We start from the raw sequence: 10,584 nt of genomic DNA on the forward strand, positions 1-10,584 counted from the left end.
AGCCCGAACCTATACTAAATTTATTAGTGATTATAATAGTTTTGCTAGATAAAGTACTGTTTTGTACTCATTAGAAACCACACTTGCTATTTCAAACGATATTATATTCTATCTTCATATATATATATATATATATTACTACAATGTTTACTATTTTCTTTTCAAGCTAAAATAATTTACACCTAAATATATATTATTGTTAGTGTAATCAAAACTAAAATAATTTACACTCCAAACATAATCTATTATATAAATCAATTATAATGATCAACTCCTTACTCCATATGCTCTTAACCGTTTGGGTAATGTAATTAAAATGTGCTTGAAATACATTTTCAAATAATTAATTTAAAAAATAAGTAATTATCGAAAAAATGACTGTATTTGATAATTTTTTTAAGGTATATTTTAAATAGTTTTTATTAAAAGATTAATATAAGTCCTCAAAATAAAGATTTAGGTCTAAAATAATGGCAGTTAATTTTTAAAATAAAAATAAAAAATCAAATTTTATTAAAAAGATCATTATTAATTAAAATCCAATACAATATACACATACTTCATAGGTTTATATAATTTTATAAATCTTTGTCGTTGATTTCAACGTTAATATATCATTCACATGTACTCTTATATTTTAACGTTATATATCATTCACATGTACTATTAACGTAAAAGTTGGTGGTGTCATAAGTTCATAACAAATATGGTACATACGTGATTTGAAAATAGGGGTGTTTTTATAAAAAAATGGTAAAATGAGTTTTTAAAATATTTGAATAAAATGGATGAATTTTTGTTTTACTAGAATGTTTTATTGAAGAGAGGCATTCCACGTTATTTTCTTTTTTTTTTTTCTTTTAATTTTTTCTCTCTCGTGTTAACTTAAAAGAAGGAAAAGCAATGTCAGTGGGCCCATCTCATTTAACTTATTATTTTTAATTATTATTATTATTTTAATTATTATTATTCTTAACATTAATATTATTATTATTCTTTTAATGTTACTAATATTATTATTATTTTTCATTGCTCTGTCTATGTATCTATCTACCTATGTATATATTATACATGCTCTTAATTTGATTTTGTATACGTTTTAAGCAAAATTTTAAACTTATAAATGACTAGTGTTGTAACATTTGTCTAAATTTACGATATTAAAAGTTTAAATAACAAATTCACACAATTTTTTTATAAAATAAAAAAAATAATTTACTTTTATTTTTCAATCACACACGTATACGCACAGAGTTGGTTTATTTTTATTATTGATTTATACCATATCTTTAAATTTATCCTTTCATCTCCTATTACCTTTTTTTAATAATAAATCATTTTTAATATTTATAAATTCAAAATTACTAAAAAAAATTGTAACAAAAAAACATTCAAAAATTAAATTTATACAATATTAAATTACAAAATTGACATTAATTGAATCTATACAAAAGTTATAAAGTGAAAAAATCATCCAAATATGAAAGAATAGTTAATTTCAAGTGGAATAAATTAATCAATAAGTTTATTTAAATATATTGTTACACTATTTTTTATCGTTAAATAATAATAATAATATAAACAACAAACAATAATAAGCGGATAAGAATAATACTAATAACAACAATAATAAAAAAATTATATATAATATAATTTGAATGGCCTCACTGTGGGGCCCATTTCTCCTCTTTTTGAAAGAAATTAAAAAGAAAAGTAAAAAAAACCATCCCTTTTACCATGAACACACCTTTATTTAAAATTAATTTTTCTAAGATATTTTAAAATTAATTTTTAATAAGTATGTGGTACGGTAACTAAATCATTTTCTTTATGTTTTCTAAATAAGAAACTTGTTTTTAAAATTACAAAGAAAATTAAAAATAAAAGGATAAGTTTTCTTTAAAATACGTTTTGTTTTCTAAATCAAAAAACAAATTAATTTCAGTTGTCACTTATATAATTTAAATGAAAAAAAATGGTCAAAAATAGCCAAATGAATAAAATATTTAGATTATAAAAATCAACCATAATAATTCATGTCTTTAGTTATTTTTTCTACGAGGTATAAATAATTATCTTTTTTCAAAAAATTATTTCATTAATTATTTGAAACTAAAGATAACGTCAAATATAAAATTAAGCATTAATCAAAATTAAATAATTAAATGAAGAACATACTAATCTAAAAAATAGATTTAAAATTTAGAGTTCATAAAATATAACCTAAAGAAATTTAAGAACCAAATAAAACAATAAACTAAAAGAGTTTAAGTAATATCTCATAATTAAAACACTAATTTGGATTACAATGAAGTTTGATTAAGAAGATCAAAGAAAGTATATGTCATGGTCACTTCATACCATAAAATAAATGGTGTGACATATACATTTACTCGTGACAAAACTCAACTTAACTTAAATAAGAAGACACGTGTACATAGTTTATCTTTTAAAGTAAATATTTTCAAAATAAATTAAAGTAATTATACTTTTGGGTTTTACCAAAAAGAAAAAAAAAAGAGATAATATTTTGGGTGAAAATGACAAACTCTTCAAAATTTGTCATCAAAGTAAAAGCATTGGATCTTTGTTTCTTTCTACATTTTTATGAAACAATTAATGTTTTTTTATTTTTTTTCACTTTTCTTAGCCCCAAATAGTTCCAAAGTTACAATGATATTTCTTATTATAAAAAATAGTACCAAGAAGATAGGTTTTCAAAACGTAAATAAATGAATTATAATTTTGCCCGAATAATAAATTGGTGTGATTGAAACTGGAATATAGAAATTAATGGGAATTGGGATGAGTAGATATTTGTGGAGATTGTTTAAAAAATATAAAACCGATAAAATATTTAAACTGTATAGAACCATTTCGAAAACAAAAAAAATCAATAGGTTCAAAATGGAAAATATCAAAAATGTTATAGCTAGCACACGATTAATTGGTCACTCACACGTATAATATATTTTATCAATATCGTTTAGATTTGGCTACGCGATTCGTATATTAATATTCAAATGATTTTTGTTCAAACAAAATTTATATAAATTAAAATTTACAAGAAGGATTATAGAAGAAAGAAGATGAAATAGAAAAGAGAAGAAGTGCAGAAAAAAGAAAGATGAAAAAGAGAGAGAATATTTTAAAAGATAGTTAATTAGACTCTATATCTCTTTTTATCTTGTTCTATGGATACTAACTATTCAGGTGATTTGTTATATTTATAAAAATTAACTGTATTCTTCACTTGTGTAACTATAGGAGATGTTCAATTATTAAGATGAAGTTAGCAGTGACATGTCAACTCTAGACGTTAAATTGATTTTATGTAACAATCGAATAATCAAACACTCTATTGAATAATAAAAACAACTATTCAAATTTGTTTTAGCTAAAATAGGAAAACAATTATTCCATATTCTTTTTGATCATTTTTCTTGAAAAAATAAATGGCTATTTTCTTTCCACCTCAGGGTAAAACAAAAAGTGTCATACAAATGTGTTTTTTGATATGATTTACCATTTAAATTGATACATGAATTATAATTTGTTTTATGATTGAAAGGTCTAAATTAAAATTTGACCAATATTCAATTTTCACTTTTTCTTAACAAAAAATAAAATTAAATTAACCATTCAAATCAATTCATCAGATAGGAAATATAGTGAATCCTCACACGAAACTCAATCCAACGAAAAAAATAGATATCACTACTTGTGTGGTCATTTGAAGTTGATTGTTCGAGGTGGTTGTGCGTTGAAGATATATCCAAAAGTTTTGCTAGGTTAGATTGCAAGTGATAGTTGTCTTTGGATGTGACCAACCAAGGGCAATGGTGTGTTGTCAACATTTATAATGAAAAACTATAGTAGAAGATTGACGTATTTTGATAATTCCATATATTATACACTTACCGATAATTCAAATCTTAATTTTCTTTTATCAAAATCATGTTAATTCATAAATCATTTATTTTATTTTCTATAAAGTTATTTTAAATGATTGTCAACCACTTTAACTTTATTTAAAAATTAGTTGTTCTAAACATAGAAATCGAAAGATACTAACCATAGTTAATGAATTAGATAACTTCATTTATTTTTTCTTAATCAAATTATCTATGTTGATCTCTGCTATACATGTATATAATATGTGTGCTTGCATATATTTTAACAACACAACAAAAAAAAGTTTGTCCAAATTTTGAAGATGGTAATTAATTAAAATATTTATGTCTTGCACTATCATATACATTACATATAATTTACACTCACGTATATGGTTGCATAATCGAATGGATTTTTATTTTTCTTTCTAATTTGAATTATACAAGACAAAAGTCGGATGTGTCACAATAAATGTACAAGAACAACTATAAATAAAAGTTTTACTATAAATAAAACTTATAAGAAAAGATGCATTCATTACATTGTTAATATATGCATTGATCCATATATCATATATGATATACCTTTCATATGGAAGTTCATCGGAGTGATTGCATGTGACTTTCTATCTCTTTCGATTTCATTTCTCCATTCATGTAAAATTTCATATAAAGATCAAAGTAGAGGTTCGCCACAAAAATTTAACAGAGACTAGAGATGTCTTTTTTACTCCCGAGTTGCATGATAATGTCTCCTTAATTCATATCTATATATTTTATTCTTAAAGTTACATAAATAATTGTTGATTGATCTAACACATGACACACACAAAATAATTAAAAAACTGAAATAATCAAACGATATATATACTCGATCAATCAAAAGACATATTATTACAGAATTTACATTTAGACTACAAAACAACACGACGAAATAATTAACATCTCTCGATTGAAATGCTAACACGTGAGAGGATAAAACCCTATCACGTACATGTGTAAATAGTTGATAGGAAAATAACATTATGTCAAGCTTGCTTGTGTTAATTACTTTATTATTTCAAGTGTACTATAAAGAGTTAATATTTTCCTAACATTTAGTAATAATATTCTACAACTAGTTTTTAGCAATAATATTTGGAATATTTTTAAACATTTTGAGATCTTCTATCTTTCAGTTTCGTAATATTTTAAAACAAAAACACATATCATTTTTTTAGTTTATTATAACTATAGAAGGATTTTATTTTTAAATATCATTGATAATTACATTTTTCTCATCAATAAGTTTTTTTTTATAAATATTCCGTTCTTTCCTTATTAGCATGAAAATGTCATATTAATCCCTATAAAATAATATTTATAAAGTATAAATTGGTGAACCTAGAAAAATAAAGAATTTTTTTAAGAGTAGCAAATTTTACAAAATATTTTACTAACCTCAACAAAAATGATAGTTACCTATATGCAACAGTTATAGTGGTCTATCAAGTGACTGTTGTTGATAAAATCCAAAATTTTACTATTATTTATAAATATTTTAATTTATTTTGGTATTTGGTAGTTAATATTATTAATTTATTTTGGTATTTGGTAGTTAATAATATTTAGAAAAGAAGTGATAATGTAATGAATGATCAGTAATTGTATGGAAACATCAATTCGTGGACATCCAGTTGATCTGAAAGAACATTCAAATAAGTCTGTTGAATAAGAAATTTTGAGACCAATCACAAGTTGCCACATCATTTATTAAGTTAATGATGAAAAGTACAAATAATTAAATTTGGGACTAATTAAAATTGACACATGCCCCAAATTAAAGAGTTAAAATAAATAAATTGGTCATTCTAATAATGCCACATGTTTTCATATTAATCGTTGGATTAAGTTAATCATTTTAGTTCAATTAAGCCAAAAAAATAAGCTTAATTGAGCCCAAAGACTAAATATAACCTAAGTCCATATGGTTGAGCCCATGGGTCTGGTCCATGGACCAACCAAGTTCAAACCCATAAAGCCCACCAGTGAACTCTATAAATAGAGGAATTCTCCTCATTTGCAGGGGTTGGAAAATTTTGACTCTAGAAGATCCAGAGAGAATTCTTCCAAAAGCTAGAAGACTCCCTAACTTCTGAAGTTGACCACCCTCGAAGATTGAAGCTGTTTTGAAGATACAAACTTTCTTCCAAGACTCCAACTTGAAGAAAATCACGTGCTCCGCTTCTCCAAATCAAGCGTAGACGTTCAACAAACTTCAAGAACATCACGTGCTCCGCTTCCTCAAATCAAGCGTAAGCATTCAACCAACTTGAAGAACATCACGTGCTCCGCTTCTCCAAATCAAGCGTAGACGTTCAACAAACTTCAAGAACATCACGTGCTCCGCTTCTCCAAATCAAGCGTAGACGTTCAACAAACTTCAAGAACATCACGTGCTCCGCTTCCTCCAAATCAAGCGTAGACATACAGTTGAGAGAGAATCAGAGGATCAAATTCTAGAGATTGAACCGCATCGCATCAAATCAACAAAAATACAACATCAACCAAGTTCAAGTCCACGAATTAAATTTCTCCGGAAATCTCGTGCGAACAAATTGGCACGCCCAGTGGGACCATCTCTACCTCTCATCTCTCTCTCATCATCTAGATCTACAAGCAAATCAATGGCATCAAAGAAAGCTGCATCCAAATCTTCAGCTGCAAGCGACACCTACACGGGACCTATCACCCGTAGTCGTTCCAAGGGGATCATCCAAGGGCAAGACCAAGGTTCCGCCATCGCGCAGAGCATCCTGAAGCAATTGATGGAATCTCCTAAAGCTGGAATTGTCATCAAGGAAAATCCTCTATATAATGATTATGATTCTGCCTCTAGCAGGTCACTGAAAGAAGCACACCCAGATGTGATGTCCGTCATGATGGCTGATGTAGCAGTCGAGACTGCCATGGCGGAGATGGAGAGAAAAATTAATCTCCTGATGAAGGTTGTTGATGAACGAGACCACGAAATTGCAGCTTTAAAGGAGCAGATGCAGACTCGTGAAACTGCTGAATCGAGTCAAACTCCTGTCGTTAAAGTTGATGACAAAGGGAAGAACGTGGTACAAGAAAATCAGCCACAACAACAATCAACTTCTGTGGCTTCTCTCTCGGTTCAACAATTACAAGATATGATCACAAGCTCCATCAGAGCACAATATGGAGGCCCATCTCAGACTTCTTTCATGTACTCTAAACCATACACCAAAAGAATCGACAACTTGAGAATGCCGCTTGGATATCAGCCTCCAAAATTCCAGCAGTTTGACGGAAAGGGCAATCCAAAACAGCACGTTGCTCACTTCGTCGAAACATGTGAGAATGCAGGATCAAGAGAGATCAACTAGTCAGACAATTTGTTCGAAGCTTGAAAGGAAATGCTTTTGAATGTATACTGATCTGGACCAGAAAAGCATTGAGAGTTGGGAACAACTAGAAAAGGAGTTTCTCAATCGCTTCTACAGCACCAGGCGTACTGTAAGCATGATGGAGCTTACAAATACGAAACAAAGAAAGGGAGAACCAGTCATCGACTACATCAATAGATGGAGAGCTCTAAGTCTTGACTGTAAAGATCGGCTCACCGAACTGTCGGCTGTAGAAATGTGCACCCAAGGCATGCACTGGGGACTCCTCTACATTTTGCAGGGAATAAAGCCCGCACATTTGAAGAACTGGCAACTCGAGCTCATGATATGGAGTTGAGCATCGCCAGTAGAGGAACTAAAGATTTTCTTGTTCCTGAAGTAAAGAAAGATAAGAAAGAGATGAAAGGTGCTGAAAAGATAGTGAAAAGCACCGCGAAAGAATCTATGGTCGTAAACACAACCCCGCTGAAATTCTCCAAAGGAAAGGAAGCGAGGGTTGAAAAGAAGGATGATGGAAGCGAAAGGCGACGTCTGACTTTAAAAGAAAGGCAGGAAAAAGTTTACCCATTTCCTGATTCAGATATCGCTGACATGCTAGAGCAACTACTAGAGAAGCAGCTGATCCAGCTGCCAGAATGTAAACGACCTGAGCAAGCAGGAAAGGTAGATGATCCCAATTACTGCAAGTATCATCGGGTCATCAGTCATCCAGTAGAGAAATGCTTCGTGCTGAAGGAGCTAATTCTAAGGTTGGCTCGTGAGAAAAGGATTGAGCTAGATTTGGAGGAAGTAGCTCAAACAAACCACGCTGAAGTGACGATAATGTCTGAGGCTTCTTCGTCGAGATTGATTTTTGAGCAAAGGAAAAGCTTGGTCCAGTTCGGGACCTTTGAGCCTATAGTTGTCCAATTCTTTCAGGAAATCTCATACGAGGATCCTCAAGGAGAGAAAAGACCAATAAGAAGACGATGAAGGGTGGATAGTGGTGACCCAAAAAAAGACAGTCGATCCCGACCCAAAGAGAGTCTCGCTCTTACCAAAACTATAGAAGAGGAAATAAGACTCAAAAGAATAAGAAAAAGAAGAAGACTCATAAGCTTAAGCTCGTACATAATGAAGACATGAATTTCTCTCGACCTCAACGCTTAGTGACCTTGGCAGACTTTGTGATCATCAGGATGAAGACCCAGAAGTCGTTGCGTGTCATGCTATCAACACAACGGAGGAAGAAATAATCCCTCCAAGATCACTAGAAGGAGAGGGAGTATCAAAAGACCTTTCAAGGTTTAATGTAGAGGATCTATTATCACTTCCTCAAGAGACCAAAACCATCCTTATTGATGCATTGCTAAATTCAAGAGCATCAAGTTCGAGTACTCCGACTATGACATATGAGAGTGGTTCTTATTGTATGTCTATAGACTTCTCAGATGAGGATTTGTTGTTGGGATCTAAACTTCATAATAGACCTTTGTATGTTTCTGGATACGTTCGAGAACAGAGAGTCGATCGAATCCTCATTGATAATGGCTCAGCTGTCAACATAATGCCAAAGTCGACTATGTGGCAATTAGGCATCTTGATGGACGAGCTCTCAAATAGCAAGCTAGTAATTCAAGGTTTTAACCAAGGTAGCCAAAGAGCAATAGGCATGATACGGTTAGAACTCAAAGGCCAGTGCATTGTTTCATGTCATAGACTCAAGGACTACTTACAAGTTGTTACTAGGGCGTCCTTGGATTCATGGAAACGGAGTAGTAACTTCAACACTGCATCAGTGCTTCAAATTTTATCAGGACGGTGTAAAGAAGGTTGAAGCCGACTCTAATCCATTCTCAGAAGCTGAGTCTCACTTCGCAGATGCAAAGTTTTATTCAAAGAATAATAATATTTTAGAAGTTTTGCCTGCAGAAACCCCTCTTACAAAAGGAGAAGATAATTCACAATGAAATCACTCGCAACCACAGAACCACATGAAAGTGCGAGAACCTTTAACTCTGGAAAGGGTGAAGCATACACTAGCAGCACAAAGGGTATGATCTTGAAGGAGAAAATGCTGCAAACACACCAGTTTTGCGTTATGTCCCTCTGTCAAGGCGCAAGAAAGGCGAATCACCATTCATGGAGTCTCCAAAAGGTTTGAAAGTTGGTGACATCGAAATCATAAAAGAAAGCTTCACTACACCACTAACTAAGATAGCGAAGCAAGAGGTAAAGGTAGATCTGGTGGAAGCAAACTTGCCCCAAAGGCGAACGAAAGACGGATTCGACCCCAAGGCTTACAAATTGATGGCGAAAGCAGGTTATGACTTCACAGCTCACACCGAGTTTAAAAGCTTGGAAATTCATGACCGACCTGAGCTCTCCTCAACTCAAAAGAAGCTTCTACGGGAAGGACATTCTATACCCGTGTCGAGAAAAGGACTCGGATACAAGTCGCCAGAACCGATCCGTATAACTAAAAAGGGGAAGGAAAAAGTGGTTGACATCAATCATATAACTATAGAGGAGGATGACAATACTGACGTAAAAGAAGGTGATAATCAGAGAATCTCAGTATTTGATCGAATTAGACCATCTGTTGCACGTCCCGTAGTATTTGAAAGGCTAAGCATGACAGAGGCAGAAAGAGAAAGGCTCCAGTCAGTACCAAACCTTGAGAGACATTCGGTCTTTCGAAGGCTAACTACGACTCCCATAAAGGAAGAAAGCACATGCCATGCCTTGACAACTACAAGACCATCAGCCTTTGAAAGGCTAGGTGTGTCTAAAAAGAAAAATGTACAAGCACCCCGTGCTCCGATTTTTAATCATCTCGGGATAAAGGATCACACGACAACATTGATTCCAACATAGATACAAAGAAGAAGGAACCAATGTCTCGTGTGAAAGTTTGGCGTCGAATTAAGCATACAGATGTCGATAATTATCGTAGTAAGAAGTTTCCTTGCGAGACAAAGGAAAATGGAGAAATTCATAGCAACGTTCCTTCTCGCATGAAAAGAAAAACTTTTGTTACTCTCAATACAAGTCAAGGTTCGTTAAAGGTAAAAAGACATGATGTTATACTAACGAATCCTGAAAAAGAAGGGTCGGAACAAGGGGAAGTGAAACTTCATGTCATCACATCACCATTATTGAGGAATCAGAGACTGGAACTCATGAAGAAGACGCAGAAAATGCCCCACAAAGTTTAGAGGATGGTGGCCAATCTACTGTAGACGAGCTAAAAGAGGTGAACCTTGGTACAATAGAGGAACCACGTCCGACTTTCATTAGTG

This window comes from Cucumis sativus, chromosome 3 (genome assembly GCF_000004075.3).
Source record: "Cucumis sativus cultivar 9930 chromosome 3, Cucumber_9930_V3, whole genome shotgun sequence".
Classification (NCBI taxonomy): domain Eukaryota; kingdom Viridiplantae; phylum Streptophyta; class Magnoliopsida; order Cucurbitales; family Cucurbitaceae; genus Cucumis; species Cucumis sativus.